Here is a 26,196-nt window from a genome sequence, read left to right as displayed (position 1 = left end):
TCAAGCTGATTAGGGCAAAGGCAGTGCAAGTCACTGGAAGCGAAGATGGCAATTCTAATTTCAGAAGAGATGCATACACATCACAAACAAAGGCAATGTACATGTTTTTTCTTCTTTTTTAAATGATTGGAGCACCACCTCAGTTAATAACCTGTGCCCAATATTGGAAGAGTGTTGCTGAAACTCAGAGATCAGGTTGCTGAAGATTCTTGACATGTCCTATATGGAATTTCATAGTCACTGTTTCTCTTTCTTTAGAATGAAGGAAAAATTCACAAGTACCTTATTATCAGCAAAACTATAAACCTAGAATTTACATGAAGTGAAGGTAAGAGTTTCTGTTTGTAACAGGAATATGTAAAAAAGGAAAAAAAAAAATCAACAAAACATTTCTGGAATTGTTAAACAAGGCAGATACCAAAGGAACCAGAGATATAGCTCAAAATGTTGTGTTTCCAGCAATGGCTTCTTTCCCCTGAACAGCTGCTAAAAGCTGAAAGAACATGAAGATTAACATATAAACAAACAAACATTTACTACAGATTCCTCTTTAGAATCTCTACAATAAAACCTGGGTAGTCAGACTTAGGTGAACAGCAGTTAAAACTCTGCCTTTGATATACAGTTTATGTTATGATCCTGGGGGGCAATCTTCAAAACCAAATTTTTCTTGTGTTACATTCTTCAAATTCTAGGTAGTCAGCTTAACACTTCTGAGTCTGTATCCTTAGATGTGCTAAGCAACCCCTCCTTCATCTGAGAATAACTGTTCTGAACATCAAACAGTACTCTGAGAAAAGACATCCTAATCATTCCAAGCTAAGCATCCAGTATTAGTCCATGATTTTGATAATACTGGCCTAATCTTCCGTTGTTTTTCCTCCCATGTCAGTTAAAAATAAGAAGATACCACTCATAATCTTGCAGGACTGCTATAAAGATAAGGCAATATGGTAAATATATACAGACATTATAACAAAAGTGTAATTAAAAAGTCTGATAATAAAAGCATTAGAGTTCTGTGTGTATTGCAGAGTTTTGGTTGGTGTGTAGTAAATAAAGCTTGGAATTTGTAGCTCAAATACAATAAAATCTCCAAAACTCTGATTAGCTATTTGTTTGATGAGTACAAGTCAAAATGCAAAGAATGCAGTGGGATTCTGTCAATAAATAAAACCTTTCCACAGTACACTATTAAACCAGAATCATCCATACAAAGTAGGTCAAATTGAGGTTGCTCATGCACTACTATCTCTGGCACTTCTTAAGTACCAAAGTTTACGATCTTAACACTCTTCCCGTTCTGCCAAATCTGCTAGTTCTGACAGGAGATCCTTGCTGGTACCATCGCCCTTTAGCTTCACAGGGAATTTCCCATCTCACACCTATAAACCACAATCTATCAGATTTCTAAGTGGCTGGAAAGGCTAGACAAAAGACCATTCTGCACACACCAAACACCATCTTTCTAAAGCTACAGATTTGGTATACCCAAATTATCCACAAACAGGATATTCTGCACCCAAATGACTAATACATGAGCTCAGGCTGTGTGGCTTACACACAGCTGATTTTCATACTTCATATACAGAACCTACTAATCTTGAACTGTAAAGCATTGGTAAGTTCATGTTGAATACAGGTTTTTGTTTTAAAATAAAAGGCATTTCAGTTATATCTTTTTTATTGTAATAATCCATTATTAACAGGTCTACTGCATAAATCCACACCAACATCTGCCCTAAAGTGGAAAATTCAAAGGGCAAACTGACAGCTCAATTTTGAACTATCAGAAGCAATGTGGAACAGGCTGCTCTCAGGAGCAATCTCTCAGTCTTTCTGCACATCTAAACTCTACCCATGTGAGTGAGAATTCTCCCCAGTTTTATATGATCTTGTGTATAGCATATGCTTTCTAGTGTTAGCTAGTTTACCAGGTAACACCAATTAATGATTGTTAAGGAAAAGAGCTGAAGTAGAGTACACCCAGTAGTTACACAGAGAATTTGTGCTTTCAAATAAACTGGAAGGAATTTGTAAATACAGAGACCAAGGATAAAGACAACATGCTCCTCCAAGAGATTAAACAACAAATTATTATCTCAAGTCTCCTTAAAATAAGGTAAAAAATATTAGTGCAATATTTCAAATGCAAACAACATTGAGGAGAACTTTCCGAATTAGTATAAATACAAGCTACTATCCAGTATGATTACCAAGGACAGGAAAATGTTTCCTCACCAAACCAGATGCTATACCAAAACAGACAAAAGCACCACTGTGAATGAATTCAAAGGTCATGTGCTTCTTCAGTAAACAAGAAAAAAACAGGAGTTTAAAAATGAATGTGCTCCCATATTGTTTCACTTATTTGCCAGAATCTCTGGAACCAGAATGTAGCTTCTATAGAAGACACTGAAATTTAGAAAGAATCAGATTGTCTAACTCACTATTTATAGAAATAAGCCTCTAATAGCAGCAAGTGCTTCACATCGACTGATTTCTAAAATCAGGTGCAAAAATCCAGAAGCTGCACTGTAGTAAGTAACAGATTTTATTCAAGGTACTGAAATGACATTTCAAGCATTGTTTAAAAACACAGGTTCTCTGAAGCAAAGAACCTTCTCTCAACTATTTTCACAAATGTCTTCAAAGTAAACAAGAAACCAGACAGACTTTAAAATGTCAGTGTTTTAAAATAGCATAGCTGGATTTGTTACTTCAAAACATTTTGTACATCATCACCACAACCCTTCTCTTTCTAAAGTCTAGATGTGATTGATGTTTAAAAGTGACACTTGTTGATTTTTTGTAACCCTAAACCATTATCTTTGCTTGATTCATACATTTGTTTCTTCTTTCCTACCTATATAGCTCTATGTCCCTCTCTATTAGAATTAATCACTTGCATAAACCAGCTTGTACCTCAAGTACACTGCATATAGCTTTGGTGTCTAGAATCACACACTATTCTGAACTGGAAGGGACCAATGAGGATTGAGCCCAACCACTGACTCCACACTGGGCAGCAAGTTATGTGATATATCTAAGAAGTGTTGTTCAAATGCTTCTTTAACACCAACAGGCTTTAAGCCATGACCACTTCCCTGGCAGACACTCTAAAAATCTGTTGAAAAACTGAGAAAAAATGCAAAAATAGTCACAGCTTCTGTTAGAGCACTGGAGAAACTAGGATGCAGGAAGAAAGTTTACTGGATACTGTGGAAGTAAACACTAAATACCATTATTATACTGAAAAATAATTATATAGCATTCAAAGTTCATTAGAGGAAAATTTCAGTCACCCTATCTTTACAAAGGCAGAACTATATTATTTGCCCTCCATGTCTGTTGATCAGAAATTACTCATTGCTGAATTCATGTTAGAACTTTGTCATTTACTTCTGGGCTTGCACCCCAAGCACAACCAAGTCCACAGCAAAAACTAGAACCAATATTCTAGTAGTTGACTCTGTGTAGCTACAGGAAGACTGCTCTCTCTGTACTTTACATTGTTTTCTCTATCAACAATCTGGTCAGCTTTCCAACAGGAATCCACTATCTATGATAGCACTATCAATGTAGAAAGAGGAAAATGCTTGTTCTGAAAATTTATGACATGATACATTCTTTGCAAGTCATCTGTTCAAAGCATTCTTTGAGGAGTTTATACAGAAAACAAGGTTTGCAATACCATTACAGACCCCTGCACATAAAGAGCTGGTTATATTTCTAATATATTCTTCCAGTATGTGTTTTCTTCAAAATGTATTTGTGCACTTCCTACTTGTTAAAAAAAATAATCCAAAGCTCCGTGAGTATATGTAAAATAGAAAACATTTTAACTGTATTGACAAGATCTGAACTAAAGGCCCCCAAAATTACTTTAGAATTTAAAACATCTGGCACAGATATCCACCTTCCTTTTTAGTCTATGACCAAACTATTTGAGTCTCCCTTGGATCACGCCAAGCATAAAGTTGTATTTTATTAATTCTGCTTCTGTAGGCTTTTTTTGGGTTTGTTTGACTTTTCAAATAACTGTGCTTTGTTTTTAACGTGTATCATCAACATCCTTTCTACAAACCTCCACGAAAATAGAGAACTGTGTTCTGGACATTATGTGACGGAAGTTTGCTCCATCTGGACTTGCATGACCTAGCACCAGCTGCTGAGTATTTCACCATTTCACCATTCACTTATGTATGGAATTTTGGCAACGGGAATTTTCTTTTTCAGATGCATACCTCTACTTGAAACTAAACAAATTAAAACCAAAACAATTACAATGCTCACTGGCATAATAAAAAGGCAATGTTATGAAGCTGTAAATCTGAGGAAACGCTTGAAGCTTTCAGGAGATCTCTGAATGTAAGCAGAATACAAAATATACAATTAATTTTCGCACGCTTTCATGCCCCTTTCAACATCCTGTGTCTAAGAAACTAAGTGCACTAGTTTTATTTTAGGTAAAATAAAGTATACGTCCAACTTATTTCCAGATAAAAGCTCGTTTCAAGCATTGTAGAAGATTCTGACCACCAAATACAAACAATGCAACCCACTCAAAGAAAAAAGTAGCTTTTACTCATTAAAGAAATATAAAAGCCTTTCGTACCCTGGAATACACTGAAATACAGAACTCTCCAGCATGAACTTTTACACAGGCACCTTGTGACACCCATGAACTGCCTGAACCTGTTGCCAGGTGTATGCAAACCAGTTTCCCACCTCTCCTTCCCAATCCATCCAGAGAGTGGCAGGGTGTTGAAGCCGGAAAAGAGGTTTAAAAAGCCAACACTGATGTATTTAATGAATGCCAGGCTTCCTAACCTACGACACTAACAAAACAGAAAGGCAAAAGGAGCATGAATATGCAGTGTTCATTTGAAATACTTTCTCCCCTTAACAAATAGAAGAACCCCACACTTAGGTGACTGCACATGCTGGAGATACTGGACTCTTTAGCTACAGGTGACTAATCTTTCCCCTCCTTCTCTGGGATGGCCTCTTCCCAGTTACTGTGTAGATTTCTACCTCAGGACATTTCTACCTCTAGCCAGCTCCTCAGTGAAACATACAAAACGCGTCACTAAGAAACACCTCCTCTCAGACAGAAGATCCTCACCCACATTCTTGGGCTTCCTACAGTTGAAAGCTGCTGAAAGATCTCACAATGGCACTAAGCCTGCACAAATACCAGACAAGGTATTCTCTAATTTGAGCTACAGATTAAACTAAACCTCAATAATCAGACACTGAAGCTTATTGCAAAGATCCCACAGTAAAAGTCCAACAAAAGAAGAACAGTTGAAATAGCTGGGAACATCTCAACTGAAGTCAGCCAATTTATCCTCCAAAGCCATAGTCTTTTACTGAAACTCATCAAGAACTAGGCTAATCTTCCCCCACATATCAGAAAATATATAAGCCTGGCTTTACATCTACACGTGTACATGAAATGGGTTTCCAAGTTCACTGCTTTGCTTTTTCAATATCTAACACTGTGTAATTTTAAAGACCTTTTCACAATGAACTGCTATGCTGAAAAACTGAACTTGTAAAAGATTATTTATACAGGGCCTGTATTTATAGTTTGTCTTCTGAAAAAAGCACCTGAAGTGGTTTTTTTAGAAATGAAGCTACTCCCACTAGGAAACTAATTTCTTTCTCTTTCAGAACACAGTATCTCCATCCCAGTGCCTTATTAAAAAACAACAAACTGTAAACAATCTTCTATTTCTGAATGAAACCAACCTAGACTACAGATGTAGTGACTTACAAATAACCACTGTACACTATACTGTCTTTCTTACAGAACTAGCATGGAATTTTTACATTCTGAATAGGGTTTGTGTCTCAAAATGAGCTTCCAACACCTCTAATCATGTTTAGTAAGAAAGTGAAAACAGTGTGCTTATGCAAATAATGAACACTTTGGACTTGCATTAATTTATTTAAGCTGCACTCCCTATGCTTGTTTTCAGCATCAAGATAACTACATGGCAGTTTAAAAATTCTTGAGACCTAGGGACCCAGAATCTTTTTTCACCACCACCACCACCAATAAAAAACAACACACCCACCACACTCTGGTCTATTTCAGGCAAGGAGAGTGACGCAGCTGTGGACAGTAATCAGAAATCTTAGATGCGTATCAGTATCTCAAACTAAATACAAATATGATAAGTGTCAGAAACAGACATTTTATAATCAGAGGACCTCTTTTTAAAGGGCAACACAAATCCCATTAATTTTAAACTTCAACAAACACTTTAAAAATCATAAAATTAAACACTCAAGACTTGCAGGTGAAATTCAGAAAATGCCTCTTACTAGGCAATGCTTGGTAGTCAGCAATAATAGCTGCCAATGACACTGTCAGTCAAAAGAGTACAAAGTCTGGATACTAAATATTCAGCATGAAAGAAGATAAGACAATTTCAATGCAGCAATAAATTCAAGTGAGGCATGACATCAGTAAATTATACTTCATTCTGAAAAGTGCAGGTCCATAGCAAATGCATTGTGCTTGGTTACAAGACAAAAAAAGACAGTATGGGTGGAAAACATCTGATTTAGAATATTCCTGAAGCAACACTGAATGGACACTGAAAAAAAAACCACAGTATTGTTACCAAAGCAATTAATGCTCCATATTAAATGTCTGTGATTTAATTTTCAGCACAAAATGAATAAAGAAGCATCCTTGTGCCTCTTAACCTATTCAATAACCACTGCTCAGGAGTGGTTTCTAAACTGTACTGTGACAGTAACACAATGGTTAATTTGTTTGGGACTTTTTTGTTATTTTTACTGATCACTGCATATGCACTTGAGGAGACTGGTAGTCATCTGAGGTATACAAACCTAGAAAGACAGTTTGCATCTGGAAACAAATAAAATACATATAAAATGCTCATTTATATTAGTCAAGCATGAAATAGTAACCTTACCTAATGCATAGTCCCTCCTCTGCCTTCTTGGATTTTTTCCTCTCTCTTTTGACAATGGTAGCATTGTTACAACTACTGCCATAAACATTTTAATGTCTTTACTGGCAGCCCAACACATTTTCTAGATGATGCTATAAACTATCCTTTTAAAGACATATAACATGTATGAGTATAATTATTGCATTGGTACAACAGGGTACTTAATGTACATCACTCAACAACTACAACCAGCCTATGGTAAGCTGTTTATATGATTGTAAATTTTGATTTGACATTTAAGTACTTAAATATTCCTCCAGAGCAACTGGGCAATGTTATCTAAAATACTACTGTAATACACAAAGTCCTCATTATCTTACTTTCCTGGCTTACACCTGTACAATCTGACATTAAACAACACTGTCACTAGCATCTCCGGCCTCGCTGCCGTGTTTGGTAGCAGCATTTGGCTGTGACATTCTGCTACTCACTAGCAACTGTGCAAAAAAAAAAAGTACAGGCAGACTTGTGTCAAGATTCTTGCATTAATGATCTTATAAAAATTCATATCTGTCAGAGAAGGGTTTGAAAACTACACACTTAGAGGAAAAGTGCATGGGTGCAGGGGGGTGTAAGTAGGTGGCAACACAGTGCCTGCTAAAAAGAACACGGCCCTGAACTGGTAGAGGCCTAGTGACTGGAAGGCCTGTAACTGCTGCTGCAAAGAGAGGGCAAAAAACAGAACAGGAAATACGCAAATTAATTAGTCAATTTGCTCTTAAAATAGCAGAAATCAGACTAGAATAAACCACAAAAAATGTAATATATATTTTAAAATTCCTGCAAACAAACTGATAATCCATTTCTATTTGAAATGTACCCCTGCATAAAATACAACTCCCAAACTCACTTTGAGTTCCAAAAGTGGCTGGGAGGAGCAGAAGAGTAAAGTGACAGGACACCAGAGCAACACAAGCAGCAAGCTGCAAGCTAGCAAATGTAATACAGGGGAGGATACTGCTTCTAGATCTGTCTCTCAGGAAGTTTGCTCCACAGCTCCCCCGTTTTACACAAAACCTACGTGTTTTGAGGTGGGTCACACTCAAACCTGCACAGGATTCAGCCCCCTTCACGGACTGGAACAAATAGGTTTCCTGAGGACAGATCTAAGTGGTTTAACCACTCTCAAGAAATAATGCCAGCAAGGAGTTGCAAGGGACACAGATAACTACAACAGCTCACTACATGAAAAGTTTTATTCAGGTAAGAAAAAAAATTTAAAATAAGCAAAGGTAGGATATTTCTGGTCTGTTCATTTGGGGAATTTAACCATTACTACTTACATGCCCTGTGTTACCATTTCCCACTCACAGTCACAATCAATTTCCCCTCTTGCAGGTGTGAGAGTCCACAAAGAAACAGAAGAGAAAGCACATCAACAGAGGAAAATGACATGTGGTTTTAAAAAAAAAAAACTCACAAAGAAACATCTCTTGTCAGTGAAAGCCTAGAATAGGACCTGAAATTAAAAAAACACTATTCTGGAATGTGGTATGAATGTATGCCATTAATGAAGTGCTGTACACTGGCTGCTACAACTGAATGTTACATTTCCACAACATTAATTAAGAAAAATATGTAATGCATTTCCTGTCAGCAACCTTACCATGAACAGAGTAAAATAAGTAACATGAAAGACTGCTGAAAAGTTTGGTGCTTTCCACTGAGTTGTAGTTTCCTGTGCAGAAAATTTGGAGTCAACCCCATCATACGTACCTGTCCTTTTCTCCCAAACTGAGGCCTGCATTATAACCAATGGGCATTACTACTGGCCTACATTACAGGATGGCTTTAACGGTGGATTAAGAGAGTTTGTCTGGCGAGAGCTCCAGTATAAACAAAAAGGCTTTGTGCCACAGCTGATGCTTTCCTGTGCACTGTTAGCATGCTAGTAAACAGCTATTTTGATGAAGAGCCTGTATTTCCTCCAGGAAGGCTTGCAGAATTTAGCAGCTTCTGGACTAAGAAGGTAATAAGAGATTCCAAAACTTGTCAAAATGAAACTTCAGAAATGTTTGGCACTGAGAAAGTTTGTCCTTCTAAGTTCCTATCTAATCATGGTAACCTGCTTTTCCTCTCTTGGCATTTTTCCAGTACACTCCAAGAACTGCTAAGAAAATCACTTTAGAACATGGTGTAGAGAATGCAGAAGAGTGTCCCAAGACCAAAACAACACAAACAAAAACCAACCTGCATCTGGAAAACAAGTGCCATATCATGAGCTTAAAAGAGCTTTTTTTGTTGTTCACTGCAGAGAGAGCTGAGATGCTCTTTATAGTGTAGGTAAGGTAGAGAAGGTGTTTGCTAATAACAGGGTTTCATAAATGAACCCTCTATAGTCAGTGAAAGGGACAGAACACTTGAACAAGTTATCAGCATAACCATTAGGCTGCCCTCAGCTGGTGTTGGGGTCCTTGGAGTAAAACTGAATAAGTTTTGGAGGGAAACAACAACAAAACAGTCAGTCCATGCATGTCAGCACAAGTCAGCCCAGACTGGTGTGAGAGCTATGTATCGGCATATGAAAACTCCCGTTCTTTCCTTTGCTCATAAGGCTTGAGGCTCTACATTATGATAGGTTTATAATCAGATCTCACACTTCAGAGCTTCAACCATTCAAGCATAAAGATTTAGAGAGAACTTCCACCTGAAAACCTAAATGGACATGCAAGTTTTTGCAAGAGAGCCAGTGGCAGCACTCCAGAACATCATAGGGCTGGCAGGTACTACAATTAAGTTTGGGTGGCCTGTCTTAATTATGTCACCCAGTGTCATATAGATGTTATTACTATACATTTGTAACATTATCATCAAACAAGCTTTACATGATATAAGCTATTGAATATTAGGAATTAATACATGGAAAATTACATTGTAAATATCACAATCTCTTTGAAAACATTAGATAACTAGCACATTTCTTCCCCTGAATCAATCGAATGTTAGTGGTACTCCTATATACAAAAATAGAAACACTAGTCAACTGTGGGGGGTTCCCTTCTACTGTCCCATAAGCATACAGAGGAAATAGAAATATTTCAAGGCATCTGTAATGTCTTGCATACTTTGAATAAAATACAGAGCCAAAACACTTAACAGTACTGAATTTTATTCCAAATTATACCCAAGAGGAAGCCATCTGCAGGAAAAATAAAAAGTAAAACAAAAAAGAACAACACACTTTTGACTTAGACATCACTTGTGCAATACAGCTATCCAAAAGGACAGCATGTTCTTCTAAAAGAATGACTACTTAGTCTTTCATGATACAAGCAACATTAAAAAAATCACCTGAAAATTTTCTGACTTTTCACTGCTAAGAATAAATTACAGTGCTCCAGTGAAACACTGAACTAGTTTTGGTTCTTTTCCCCCTCATCTAACATACAGTATTACTATATTGGCATAAGCTCTCTCTAAGAGACTGTAAAACTGATTGAAGTTACACCCACAGCCAAACAAATCACTGCTGCTATGGTCAAGTTTGAAAGGAGACTGAAACCTAAGGTTTAAAACACATCAGTAATCCAGCGCTGACATCTACAAGGCCATGAGAGTTTGAAGCCACTGCTTTAGACAACAGAAAACACCAGGTAACATTTCAATAGAGACACAGTAACATGCAGCTTAACTATACACTCACAATAAAACTGAAACTCAGTATGCCAGGAAGACCTTTATAAAAGGCTACTACGAGACAATCTATGTCGGCAAGAGGATGACTGTGTTGTAACTGCTGAAGATGTCAACATCTCGGACATGATGGTCTTGTCTGAGCAGCAAGGACTGCAAAGCTGCCTACAAATATACCAGTGTATTCATCATTTTGTCTCAGGAGTAATGATACAAGATGAGCAGAAATACTCTATTGCATGCAGCATTTCCTGATGCATCAATGTTTCCTACATTCCTAAATCTCAAAAATATGAAAACAGATCACACGGAGGAAAAATAACATGAAAAATATTTGCTGTAAACTCCAAACAAATTAAGTGAAAATTTGAAAGTAACTATGCAGTACTGGACAAACATTAAAAGAATAATACATGAGCTTTGACAACATGTGTATGGGTTATATTAAAAAAAAAAAAACTTAGTACTGAAAAACAAGCAAAAAACCCCTTTCAACAGCTGCATACCAGGAAACATGTGTTGACCCACAACATTTAAATAGCTAACAATACTGTCCTACAGTCAATCTACAACAGCACAAAAGAAAACCAATTTTTCAGAGTGTCTGGGGATTGGAGGAGTATGAGACATTACAGAATTTTTCTGTTATTTCCATATTTGCTAGTCAACACCATGTCATTTAAGAAACAACTTCTTTTTCTTACAAAAAGGCATGGCAGGCAGTAGATACCACCTTACAGTTTCGGCCTTCATAGAGCAGATTACCAAAATGATTTTTCAATTATGCACAGATTTGTACCAAAATACAAGTCAATGGACTGTTTTCCAATAAATAGTATCCCTCACATCCTTCCCCCTCCAAATTTTCATAATAGTAACTACGTTCTTAAAAAAAATTAAGCCTCAGCAACTTGAAAACACTGGTTATGTAGAGACCAAGTCACAAACACAGGCCTGCAAGCAGTCAGAAAGTTACTGTACTCTATTTCATCAAGAACAAAAAGAACTCTCCACATGAAGCCAGAACTATGTTCTAATTTCTTCTTAACTGAGCTGAAAGTTTGAAAACATGAACATAATTCTCAAAGTCAAACATCCTAATGAATTTCATCTTCTGCAAAATTTTGCCTAGGGCTAAGAAATAAATATTGAAGAACCACCAGCTCCTCTGTATTACTGTGAAAAAATTCAGGCTGGCACTGCTGGTTTGAAATACTAGAGCTTATGTTGTCAAAGACCGTCCATACTGAAATAACAACAAGCTTTATGTGTATACTGGAAATGCCAGACAGATGGCACCAGAATTAGTGCTATACTGATGTACTACTTTGTTAATACTTAACCTGGGCCCAAACAGCTTATATCCAAGAATTCTCCTAGATTCAGATTTCAGTAAGTTCTTGTCAAGTTCAGAAAAGGCAAATGCAAAGTCCTGCATCTGGGGAGGAATTTCTCAAAAGAGAACTACACAAGTGCATCGACTTGTTACTATACAGTGATTTTTTTTTTTTTTTAAAGACCTAATTTAACTTTCTGTCCTCCTGTACATATGGAAAGCAATCTACTATAGCAAACATATAGGCTGACATACAAGTCTACTGATAGTGTTTTTAGCTTCCCCAAGCAATTCCCTCAATCTGATCAAACATCAATTTAACTCTCTTCTCACAACTTAAACTCTCAAACCTAAACCAGAAACATTTTCATTTGTATTACCATGGAACAACTGATGCATTTGAAAAATATTCCTCCACCTGCCCCTTAAAAAAAGAGTGAAATAAACAAGTGAATGTAAAAGAGAAGTTACTTAAGTAGATGAGCAGTTGATATGATCTTCCTTTACCTTACAGTTTCCGCTATAACTGCTAATAAATGTCTTTACCATTCTGTTCATAAGCACATGGTTTGCTATACCACATCCCTTGATCACTATACTGAAGAACTACAGCACTATAACTGGTATTTTAAATTCCTGATGAGGAACTGTTCTTTCCTGGCTTCAACTACACCAACTCCTTTGCACAATCCCTTTTTTGGATTCTTTCTTACACACTTCAATTCAGCTTGACTTTTAACAGTGATCACTTTGATGATACACTTTGGTGACGTTCCATTCATCAAAAGTAAGATGCTCTTTTTGAACCTTTTCATTTAATCTGGAAATTTTACAACTTAAAGCTGGACACAATGCACTTGGATCACAGAAAAGCTGTTAAGAGAAACAAAGGCAGAATGTCATTACTCAAGATAGTTTAAAGAAGGGGGGGGGGGGGGGGGGGGGGAAGTGGGTAACACTTTTGTGTGAACAGCTTTTTAGTGCTAGATTCTAACAGCAGACTTCAGTTTTACACTGGAAGCTGCCCATTCCAAAAAAATATTCTCCCCAAACCACAAAGAGACAGCAATTCTGTAGCCATGATTCAGTCCTGACAGAATTATTTGCTTTTCCCTGCACCAGCGTGCATTCCATTTGATGATGCTTTGCATGTGCAGAGTATACTACCTGAGTCTCAAGATGAACAATTCCTAGGAAGAATTCACATCTTGTAAAAATGAAACTATAGGCTACAGATAGAAAAATCTCAGATCCCTAAACACAAAAATCACAGCAATAAGAAATAGTACTATTTTGTCCCTTAAGTAGTAGATTACAGGATAAAGATTTTCCTGCACATACTATTAAAATATCAAAATATATATCAAAGTTATGTGCCATTTAATCTGATGTAACTGAACTGCCTAACACTGTCTATTTGCAAATCCATCTTCATAAAACTGGCAGTGCAATAAGTTACTTGTTGGCCTCTTCCCTGAAGCACTGATGCAACCTTCTACCATGCTAACAGTGATCACAATTACTGGAATGATGTGCAGGACTTGAACGAGTGGGCACTTCTCCACTTCTGTGTTGAATGTACATTCATCAAGGTGTAATTGTGCTTAGCTAAATGCATATTTTTAGGAACACTTGTTTAATATTCTTACTCAGGTTTTCACTAACATCTTTAATTCCAGTTAAGACTTTTCCTTACTTCTCTTATTGACCCAATGATAAAACCATACCAAAACAACAAAGGAACCCCCCCAACACTGAGAATGTTGCATATTCAATCAGGTTTATTCATAGCTACCAGTGCAATGTGAGCAGGTTGTGTGTTAAAATATACATAAGAAAAAACACAGCTCTTCTTCCTCCAAACCAAAATGGACATACTTCTGCATGATTTAATGTAAATTCCAAGATACTATGATGTTTAATAGCATGTTAGCCAATAAATGTGGTTACAATTAAAACTAGTGCTATTCTCCCTATCATAGTGATCTTTAGGTCCATTTGCTCCTCAAAACTATCATTCTACTGCCTGTCTTCTCTTTTACTCTCCAAATGTTCAATACTAGACACAGACAAGCTTAGCCAGTAAAAAAAAGAGATATGCTTGCACGGTAAAGTAAAAAGTACAGCATAGAACAAAGGTCAAGAACAGTGTCTTGCTTATAACATAGCAAATGAAAAGCAAGTTGTGCAAGTAAATAATTTGCTTTTCAAAAGAAACAAAAAAGTTGGGAATCGACACCGATATTCTATCAGTTTCTGAAGGTTTACATTCTCTCTTTCATGATGTAGAAACTACAGCTGAGGGAAAAAAAATATATTAAATGGTACATATTTTGGTACTATGAGTTTTATGTGCCTTGTAAAGTACACATCCAGCTATGAATGAGAGCTTTCAGCTACCATTTTGTAACACAAGTTACTGGAAGGGAAAGAAAGAGAAAGCCCGAATCACATCCTTGTTTCTATAAAACCCATAACTTGCTAACAGTTGTGTAATTACCAGATGCATTTCATGAGGGAAATGCACATTTAATGATGCACTTTCTGTGATTTTATGCCAATATCTCAGAATTGATAAATCTTCAAGTAACATTAAATGCATCCTCAAGAGGCATTTAAAAGTAGCGGCATAATATTTACACCTTACTTAATATTTTTGCTCATCATCTTTGCATGCAAAGTGTCACTGACCTATTGTACTACTTACATGGAATGAGACCTTTGTTTCTATTAGTTTCTCCTAAAACTATTATGGAATCATAAAATATCCTTTTTTCCTTTCTACATTCCTAAACCACTGTTTGAAACATGTCTAAGGGGACAAGACAATGCTCCGCTACTTACTTTGCATCTTTCAGCACATCACATAGCTGTCCAAAACTAGAGGATTATTTCAAATCCAGTATTTCCACACTGATTTGGAAACTGTTCCAAGTTCCAGAAAGTTGGGTATGGACTGAGATTCGTACTTCCCAGTAGCAGAAACCTGGGAATGGGAAGTTACTCATCTCCCTGAACAACTGACTACAGCCACTTGTTAATGAGTTCACTAAAAACATTTTATTGAAATTAACAAATTCAGATGGAATATAAAGATAATGTCACAATTCCTTGTAGCACAGCAAACCAATTCTACTAGCAAATTAATCACGTGTAAATGTGTCACCTCTAAGTGTGCAAAAGCAACCTCAGAAAAGTAAAGCAGCAGGGAAAAGCTGTGCACATAGTCCATTACGAGAAGTGAAGTTCCTGCTGACAATTGATGTGGATGCTTATGAGCAGCACAGTCCACTGAAGGATGCATTGCACTTACAACCTATATAACAAAACAGAGACTGCCTACAGCTAATCCTACGAAACAAAGGCTGTCATGAAAGAAACAGGCAAATGGTCACTCTCTCACACAACACCACACAATCAGCTTCAAAATAAAAGAAAAACCAAACAAAAGGCAACCAAAGAAAAACAAATCCACATTTCATAAAAGAATCATTGTTCTAAAAACATTTGTCAGCTACTTGTAAGATAAGGAAATTAAAAGAATAATTCTGTATTTGACATTGTTGAAATTTAAAAGTGGTTTCTTAGTTCCAGTGTTCCAAAGAACATGCATTGCTTCTGTGTGGCACAGAACTCTTGCAACAGGTGGGCAATCATAAGCAGGAAAGAAATCAAGGAAAGCATTTGTGCAGTACAACGTGTTTGATCAGTCACACAGCTCACCAATTGCTATTTTAGCAACTAGCACAATACCTTGTGCCTCTGCCACTGATTTTCCATGTGATATTGAAAAGCCAGGTTTTTACAGGTATTCCCCAATTCCACATGTGTAGAAAATTTTTACCACATGGACTTGGTCATGAATCTAGAGCACCATCATTCCATTGGTATCTTTGTGAAATTCAACAATTCACTGAATCACTGAAGCAGCTCTGTCTCTAGACTGCCATACTGTACCAAGTATCTCAGAAAGGATTTTCTCTTTTGACAAAGCCAACCAAAGAAGACGGCTTTTTAGATAAACGTTTTCTACAACAATTTTTTTATAATGTAGATGGAGGGCTTGGGGAAAAGGCTCCAGGAATCTTATAGTAAATGTCCTCAAGTCCTCCTTCTAAAAAACATTTATAAATGACACCAGAAGTTTTTCTTGAACTTGGTCTCCAGATTCCTGGTCCACAGATGTTTTGCAACAAATTGTTGACAACATCCAAGTTCCTGCTGAAATCAAAGATGTTGAAGTTTGAAAAAAACCCAAAATGTTGTTGTCAGGGCTCTTCAGAACATTAACTCCCAATTTAAAGTTTTATCCTCCTCTTCAGCCAGTATAAACAATACATCTTCAATCAACCAATTCAAATCTCAAGTATGATCACATCATCATTTTATGTGGCTGCCACCCGCATCACAATTATCAAAACAAGTAACTAAGTACTTCAGCAGTGTATGTATCCCACTCTTACACAAACTTTACATGCAAGAAGAAAGAATTGTGTGTTTAGTTAAATATAGACACCTATGATATTATTCATCAACCTGAAGGCTCAAATGTTTGCATTTTAATATGGAATAACATAGACAAACTAGTCTGCCTCAGTGACATAGTAGAAAGGGTCAAACAACTTTAGGCTACTGAATAAGCACACAGATTCACAGACAGGCCACAAATTCCATAAAAGCTTACACTTTAGAAACAACAGATACCTAAACAAAGCACAGGGAAATCTAAAGCTGGGTGCTAGTTTGAATTCATTTCAGTTACGGAAAATATTCTGAAACAGAGACAACCAAGAAAAGTTTAATGGGAGATTCCTTTTCCTGAGCTTCCTGGAATATACACTTTTAAGAAATATATATGAATAAAGACACAGAGAGATGCCAGAAATGAGTCAGTAATGTAGCATCAAAATTGCTGAAAACTCCCAAGTTTTGCAATGCTGGACACTCGAAAAATCCAGAGCAATTTACACAAAAGATCTATGTAATTTGCAATTTATCAATTCAAATACAAAAGAGGGGATTCATAAAGTTTTGAGAGGGAAGACATTTTTAGCTGGCAAGCACTTTTTGCAGGCTAACCATTTTTTCTTTATCTTGCTCATGAGACCTCTTTCGCATACAAATACATTTGTTAACCATTATTATGAAGAAAACAAGGCAACAGCGAGATAGCGTGTTTGTCATCTTTTAAAACAAAGCGTGCACATTAATACACTCAAGGGTTTTTTTATGATTTGCAAATTCCACTCTCATTAATAAGCAGCTTATTTTGATAAGTTGATTCGGACTAACTTGGCGATGTCTTTAGATGAGACCTCTGTCATGAAGAATGCCAATGAATTTGTGTGCGTTTCTGCAACTAGTGAGCACAGGACAAAATCCCAAGACATAACATGAAATATAAAACATTTTTAAAATTAGAATGTAGACAATGAATTGCCAAAATTAGAACACGAACAAATACCTAAGAGAAAACTGATTTGTCCACTGCTTGAAAACACAATACTTCAAATTCCATTCAAAATCCTGAAAACCCATAAACGCTTACTCTAATCTTCACAATGAATTTGGAGTTTCTCCATGAAGAAAATCAGCCAACCAGATGTGAATTCAATTGAGTACGTTCCTTTCTAAGCCCAGAAACAAAGAAGAAAAAAAGAGGAAGATTAAAAAAAATTAAAATCAAAAAACAACCTTCCTCCAACTATACTCTGTTAGTTTACAAACTGATAACAAAAACTTTTATAGATCAATAACTCTAAGTTACATACACTGTCATTTGGAAAGAACCTCTAAACTGTCTTCAGGGTGGAAGTTACTATTTTTAGCTCAAGATTGACCATGATGACCCCAATTCTAGAAAGTCTGCCTGAGTGTGAGCATTGGGAAATGAATATTGCCCAAACAGTCTCATAGGGATTGAGCTCATATCTGAAGCTAACAAACCCAGTGAGACTCCAGCTGACAATGCAGAAACCATTGAGATAAATTTCTTCATTGCATTTGCTACTGCTCCAGCTCTTGAAATACAATGCACAGACTACCCAGCAGATTCTAGGCAGGCCCTAGGCCAGTATTACATCCCCTCCACACAGGCAGAAACTCCACCTAGAGTAACCAGAATTAGAATCTCTTCTGATGAGAATAAAAAAGTAAACATAAGACAGACACCTGTGAGGACACCAATCTGGTCCCTTTATTACACTTGTTTTATGGAACATAGAATGAAATTGTCAGGCTTTCCTTTTCAGATCTCCAGCAAGGTTTAAAGCTACAATTCCCCAACACACCGCATTTCCGTAACTCAAATCACAATTCTAGAAGGCCATCTATCTTTGGCAATGGAACAGCTTAGTGTAGCACTAACACTGACAACGGGCTTCATGATGACCCAGCAATTACATAGGTAGAGTCCCCAAGCTCACACATCAGGAAATACACCATGAACACCCTAGTACCTGGACTTCCAAAAAGCAACTGACCTCAGGAGTGAACACACTCCATCACAACCCCAATGTGTTAGAAAACAGAGGAAAGCTGACTAGCATGAAAGAAGGATCATTCCAACAGGGTCCTATTTCCCAAAATCATCCAGCTCTGCAACCTTCTCAAGCAATTCTAGACACACCACTGTACAGCCCTCTAAGAAACAGCCTCTCTCAAGAATTCTCCTCTCTCTTAAAATTGAGAAAATGCCTATAGAAAAATAATCTTGTAAACCATGCATAGTTTAAAGTCTGCCAAAATGGCTAAAGCCATGATATGCCTTCCCCAGTGAAGTGCCTTCAGTGCTCTACAGGGGGTAGCCCACAGATGAATCCTGGATGTGGTGGGTTGAAGTTTCCCCCAGCATTAACTTTTAGCCAGTGGCTAAACTGGCAGTGATGGGAAAACTTCCTGTTAAGATTTAAAAAGCACCAGACCTGACAACAGAGAGATTATCCAGTTTGCTCTGGAATTTCTCCTAAGCTGGAGAAACATGCATTCTTATAACTGGAGCTGTGGCTCAGAGGCAGCTGGGCTTACAAACAGCTCTGAAACATATCTACCCTGTGTGTACAGATGGAGAAAGCAATTTTTATTGAGCCCAGCAAATATATAGACAAGCACCAAAAAGGAGAGCAATCTTTCTACATAAAGAGCTATGGGTTTTATGCCAAGCAGTTATCTTAAGCAGATAAATTTGAAACAGTATTCATCTAAATAAAACTCAAGATGGAGTATGTTTGCTATGATTATAAACATTTTTTGGATAAGTGTAATGAAAATTCTCTTTGGATGGCTGCTGAAGGTTTAGCAGACTTTACTAAAGCATAAAACCATCATGATGCATATTCATACCGACTAAGCACATCATAGTCTTGCTGTAATCTTTACTACATTTTGCAATTTTCGAGCAACTTTTAGTACTGAAAGAAAGAAAATTATACTACCACTATAAACTCTGCATATCAGACAGTTAAGTCTGTCCAACCCAGCAGAAACAGAAGTCCTTCAGTTTAATGGGAACCATTCATAGCTACAGCATTAACAGAGTCTTCAGTACATAAACATCTTCTGTGCCTCTATCAGTAATGGAGCACACAACACCAGACATGCTGGCCAGTGGTCCCCAGGCTCCTGACATGAAAGGATAAACTCAAACCCAACAGAGGGAAAGGAGAAATTGACTCTCTATGACGAAGTACACAGGAAAGCAGCACACTTACCAGATGATAGTTTCTAAGAGTAGAAAGGTCAAAGAAACCTAAGAGTTTGTACCTTCAGTTGTTTGCCCTTTCTTTGGGAGCTGCTAATCAGCAGAGCATGGCTATTTTGAAAAAGGACAGCAACTAGGCAGGACACCTTTACTGGTTTCCAAACCCCAGAAGAGAGAAGTTCTAAAAATTTCAAATATCACTGAACTAGGTGTGAAAATACATAGAATACACCAGGTTGGAAGAGACCTTCAAGATCATCGTGCCCAACCCATCAACCAATCCAATACCACCTAAACAACTAACCCATGGCACCAAGCACCCCATCAAGTCTTCTCCTAAAAACCTTCAATGATGGCGACTCCACCACCTCTCCAGGTAGCCCATTCCAATGTGCAATCACTCTTTCTGTACAGAACTTTTTCCTAACATCTAGCCTGAACCTCCCCTGGCGCAGCCTGAGACTGTGTCCTCTTGTCCGGGTACTGGCCGCCTGGGAGAAGAGACCAACATCTGTCTGTCTACAACCTCCCTTCAGGTAGTTGTAAAGAGTAATAAGGTCACCCCTGAGTCTCCTCTTCTCCAGGCTAAGCAACCCCACCTCCCTCAGCCTTTCCTCATAGGGCTTATGTTCCAAACCCCTCACCAACTTTGTTGCTCTTCTCTGGACTCGTTCCAGCAAGTCAACATCCTTCCTAAACTGAGGGGCCCAGAACTGGACACAGTACTCGAGGTGCGACCTAACCAGTGCAGTGTACAGGGGCAGAATGACCTCCCTGCTCCTGCTGGCCACACTGTTCCTGATGCAGGCCAGGATGCCATTGGCCCCCTTAGCTGCCTGGGCGCACTGCAGGCTCATGTTCAGTCTACCGTCGACCAGCACCCCCAGGTCCCTCTCTGCCTGGCTGCTCTCCAGCCACTCTGACCCCAGCCTGTATCTCTGCATGAGGTTGTTGTGGCCAATGTGCAGAACCCAGCACTTGGATGTGTTAAATCTCATGCCGTTAACTCTGGACATGAGTGGTAGTTTCATTTAGCTTTATAAGCTAAAAGAGATGGAGTTGACCAGTACAGAAGTTTTTATATCTGTTCTTGCTCTATTTCCTGAGGTTCCCATCAGTCCATTCCTCCAGCCTGTTGAGGTTCATCTGAATGACATCTGCTCCTGAGTGCAAACTGCACCCCTTAGTTTGACATCATCTGCAAATCTGATTATGCTGCAGTTTGCCTCCTCCAGACACTGGTTTCGACGGACACAATACATCTTTCTCCAGTTAACAGGGATCTTCCCTGACAAGTTTTAGCATCAAAACTAGAGAGACGTGGTATAATTCACCATATTTTAAAAAGCACAGTTCTAACATTTGCCTGTGTATCTTTAGTTTCTCCTCTTTCAGAGGGACAAATAATTGTGTTATACTTACAAAATAAATAAATTGAAAACAAAAGCTGAAATTCACCACCATACATTCCTCTGACTAAGACACACAATGCATAAGCAGTTGCATAAGTAGTACAGAGACAAACAGGCAACGTGATACTAGAGACTACATTCCAAAAGTTGAAGTTTGTTTGTTTGTTTTATGAAAAGCTCCATCATATAAGGAACACTTAATCCTCCAAGCAATATATATGCTTAAAATTATGCTACTAGCACGCATATGTTAATATTACTACCTCAGTGCCAATCACTGGTCTGTACAAGATAATGTACTGTAAGCATTTAAACAGAGGTTTTCTTTTTAATTAGCAGACTGTTTTTAGCAGTGGTCATTCTTGCCTGAAATAAATACAACACAAGAAGAATTAATGGTGGGGTTTATGTAACTAGAACACTTTCAAAAACCCACATGTATTAGCATTAGGAAGGGTTCATAAGATTCACATATTCTAAATCTGTCAACTGAATCAAAGCTAGCATGAGATACTTTCATTTGAACACGACTCTCAAAACAAGTTCTTGATGACAGAACTGAAATTCATACATTCACAACAGCAAAAAGACATTAACCAGCTATGCAGGAAAAAAAAATATCATCTTCTAATGAAGACTGAAAACTTTACCATGTAATTAAATACAATTCATACAAGAATTTAAGATCTCCGAATGTAACCAGTCAGTATTCTTAGAAGAATATGCATCTTTTGCCTACTTTTTGCCAAAGAAAATGCAGCCTGAGTATATGTAACTCCAGACAACCTTAGATTTCCTCTAACTAAAACCAGGTGGCAATTCAGAAAGGCTGATCATTTCTGCATGACTTAAACATACATAAGCATATATAGATGGAATTCAGCTTCCTAAGCAAAAGAGTTTCTTATCACACAAACATACATAGCTCTTTGTACAGTCTTAGCCATATGCATATAAACTGATACCAAAATTCAGGAGACCACACGACTTCACAAACCTGCTACTTGCACCTTGCCAATGCTTTTGTAGTGCCCAATGGAAGTGCTAACCGTCAGTATCTCACACTTAACCTGCACAAACAAGTTACCGGTTTGGCACGTGCATTATATATATGCCCTTAAGTCCATTTACTGTTGCCAAGGCTAACAAGGCTTAGAAAAGTCTTGTGGATTTTTAAGGACTTAAAGGCTGATGATGGCTTTTCTGTTCTGTTCCATTTTTTAGCTTGCAGCCTCTGGGACAGTATCAAGCTGCCATAATTTCCTCTCTTCCAAGAGGAAAACTTCCCTTTTTACAGCTATTACCAACACTAAAAAGGATTGATATGTTTGAGCCAATTGACTTTAAGCACAACGACACAAAGACCAAATACCATCTTCAGAAAATTAATGATGACCTAAGTTGGGGAAGCCATCTAATGAGGAGCACAGGAAGCTGCTCAGAGGAGTTGCTTCCCTGAGGCACAAAGTGTCAACACAAATAGAGAATGAGAAGCTGAGGTAACCGATGAGAGCACTCAGGCAGCTCAAGGAAAGTCCACAGCTCTTGAAAAATGACAGTGATATACTGTATTAGCTGAGCACTCTCTGTACACAACTGTGAACATTAAACCCTAAGTGTAAATCTCTGCACTTGCTAATATGTTTGTGCTTTTTCTCCAGGATAAGTAGGGCTTTGCTTTAAAAAAAAAGAGAGAGAGTTCTAGCTGTGTCAGTAGGCTGTATGTTAATCCATGCTGTGGAATGCAGGAAAGAGGTTTTGAAAAGCAACCTGCCTTTGAGGGTATCAAATGTAGCTGTACAACACTGAATAGAGAGCTTCATCAAGCATGAGAACTGGAATAATCTTATTCATTAAATAGTACCCTCCCTGGGGTAAACTGCATCCTGGACTTCTTAGGATAACGTAAGAATAATGGAAGTAGAACAACAACTCAATGATGAGGACAGCAGAACTACAGCAAATACTGTCAGCTACCCAACTCTCTTCTTTCACAGCAGAAATGTCTTGTACAACAAACCCTCCAACATCTAACTACATCCACTTGCCAAATACAGAGCTCTAGGATCTGGGTAACAAATTAAATCATCTGATTATCCACAGAGGTTTCTTGATGTGTTTCTTCTTGCTCCTTTTCTCGACTCCAGAACAGAAAGGGCTACAACACCTTGGTCTATATTTTAGAAGGATCTTTTCACTCCACTCAGTTTTATGCGAGGCTATTGCTGCATTGACAACTGGAAAAATTGAAGTGGCCACTCTGTTATTTGAATACCCATTCATTATATTACAAAAGGATTTGAACAGCAAAGATCATTCTTAAGTAGCAACTGTACATGAGCTACCTCCCCACCCCCCCATCAATTCCAGCCTCTTTAGATGAGACACACAGAGCAATGTTAGCATAATGAAAATTATAATTCATTAGCAAAGTGAAACACACTAGATAAAAAAACCAAACCACATTTAGAAAGTAAAGCCAGCAAACGTTATATTAACCACTGATCAAAATCAAGCAGCAGCAACAGCTTTCCCAAGCTTTTATTTACTAGTTAGACCTTCAAGCACAAGAATGTCACCAACACACAAGAAATACAAAGAGTTTCCATTTATGATACAGATTTTTAGAAACTCTGTAGTGGCTAGAAATATAGCTATCACAGTTCACTTATTTTTTGTAACAACTGTTCTCAAAGGTGAGAAGGCAAATGAAAAATATGTTAGGAGAAATTTGGTTGAGCCAGAAAGTCTTTTTAAAATAGTTTTTCTCTGATACCCAGAAATGAAAGTAAGATATCTAACTGCATTTTGTTGTTTCCTAAAATTCACCATTAACACCAAACTTAGTTTTATGCACCTACAAAGCTTGTTCAGTATTACAGGGGATTTACTTACGGGCACGATTTAAACCAGCAGCACTGCATCCATTAATTAGCACTATAATTTTTAATATGATATCTGCTTCACTTGTTTCAAGCAGGAAGAACAACATTTATTAATCATATGAAATGCTCAGACCTAATTTCTCTAATGAACTGTGACATAAATTAAAAGGCCACCACCAGTCTCTTAAGCACAAAGAGGAGTATTGAAGAAGCAAGTGAGGAGGTAGGTAGATTAACAGTATTTGTACACAATACCCACCTCCAGCCTCAGTGACACACAGGTAGTGTATTCAAAATATGCACAGCAGTATAGAAGTACAGCACCTGATGATAATTAATTGCCAGTACTATAGAAAATCATCATCAAATCATGAGGATAACAAATTGTTTCCCAAGCAATCATATTAGTTATTAGAATTGATAAGACTCAGTATTTTGTGCATTTATGTATGAAAGAAATATTTTGTTATGGCACTGATTAGTATCTCTGGACATAAAGTACTCACTTCAGAGCTCTGACAGAACTGGGGAGGTGGTTCTGATTTTTGGTGTCTTTGTACTACAGTAGAGCTTCCCAATCAAAACTTTGTGTCCCAAACTTCCAAGAGCCACTTCAAGGGAAAACAGTCCAGTGTTCTGATTCTTGCACACACACACCCCCTTCTACAAGCTTTTTATCCACCTTGTCATTCTAGTAATCATTCCAAATTTTTTTTTTTTCTGTGATTCCAGCCAACAGTTGAACTACTGGTTTATGTGTTTTATTTCCATAATGCTATTCTTAACACTAATTAGCTTTCACTTTGACAACTGTTGCTGTCCAAAATGTTCCTCAGATGTCTTCCAAATTTGCAAAATTTATTCATAACACAGTAAAGCTTAACCACAGTTCAAATTACTTCCTTCACTATGCATGCTCTTGCATTCATCAGCATTGAATTTCATCTGCCATCCTACTATTCATCCATCTAATTGCCTGTCCCAAAATTTCCCCAAGGGTTTTCTTCTGTCATCCTAACTAAAATAATTCCAGTATCGGTAATTTTGCTAATTCTATTCCTGATATTTATTGCATATAAACATTTTCATCTCTAACAAGGAACACCTCTGCTGTGGTGAAAGCTTATGGCAATCTTTTGCTTCTTTTCAAGCTCCCTGGGTCACCACCTGATTCCTTGCAATTTCCTCAACCTTTTTTGAAGGTGTTTGCAAAGGACTTGGAATCTTGAAATGAATTATGGTAGTGACTTCAGATGCATCCACTGTTTGATTTATGCACTCTGAGAATATTAATAGATTAGTGAGACACTGTTTTCTTTTGTGGAATCAAGAGAATTTTGTTCAGTTACAGATTTTTTTTTAACTGCGTATTTTAATTATTAGTCTAAAAACTTAAACAACTTCTGAGATTATAACTGAAGTTACTTTTCAAATTCTCAAATACTGCAGTTCCCCTCCACCCATTTTTATTTTACTTCACACAACTGTTAAAAACTTAATATCCCTTGTGTTTGACAGTCAAGGTGAAGAGCACGTCAGTTCCTGGGAAAGGAAGAGCATGTCAGCAGGATGCATCCTTCTTTCGCATATGCTGTTTCTGGGGTTTCCCTAAATAACCAGGACCGACAAAAATCCAAGAACAAAAACCAAAACTTCTTAGATGAGGCGACAGGCATGGAAGGATTTACTGAAATGGAATGCAGGAGAAAGAAATGAAACCCTTATCCAACGTGTCACACACTCTAGGTCACAAGATAAAGGGATCGGGTGCATGGAGTGAGCAGCCTCTACATCTGCAGTACAGCTGGAACCAGTTCCAAATGTGCACTCAAACATGAGTAGATTCATGGGGCATAGTTCTCTTTTGTGGTGCAAATAACTTGTTCTTCTTTGATATGTTGCTCCTCTTGTTTAAAAAAACGAAACAAACATATTTAATTTGGTGTTCTGTTAAGTTCTACCATCTTTTCAGTGCATGCAACTCAAAAGACTTGATGCTACTTTCCGTTTTATTAATACAAAAGGAATGTGTCAGACGGGCTCTAAAGAAAGTGTTTATTTCACTCTCCATGCAGAGTTGTAGTCACCTGTGCAGTTAAGGCCCAATATGTACAATACTTTGCAAATCTGTGCATTTTTATTTAAGAATTCTTTCCTACAAGATTTTGTGTTCTTAATTATTGGAAATATGTAAGCAATAACTGTATTACTAAAGTTATGTAAGCAGCTAGCACGC

At 37.5% G+C, this 26,196-nt stretch overlaps 1 protein-coding gene across 7 annotated transcripts in view; it reads right to left on the bottom strand.

Moving 5' to 3' along the window:
• Nucleotides 1-26,196, bottom strand: part of SBF2 (SET binding factor 2) — a 195,868-nt gene that overhangs the window by 118,454 nt on the left and 51,218 nt on the right. The window lies entirely within an intron of this gene.

Source organism: Dryobates pubescens, chromosome 22, assembly GCF_014839835.1.
Source record: "Dryobates pubescens isolate bDryPub1 chromosome 22, bDryPub1.pri, whole genome shotgun sequence".
In the NCBI taxonomy this organism is placed as follows: domain Eukaryota; kingdom Metazoa; phylum Chordata; class Aves; order Piciformes; family Picidae; genus Dryobates; species Dryobates pubescens.
This window is presented reverse-complemented; position numbering and strand designations above follow the sequence as displayed.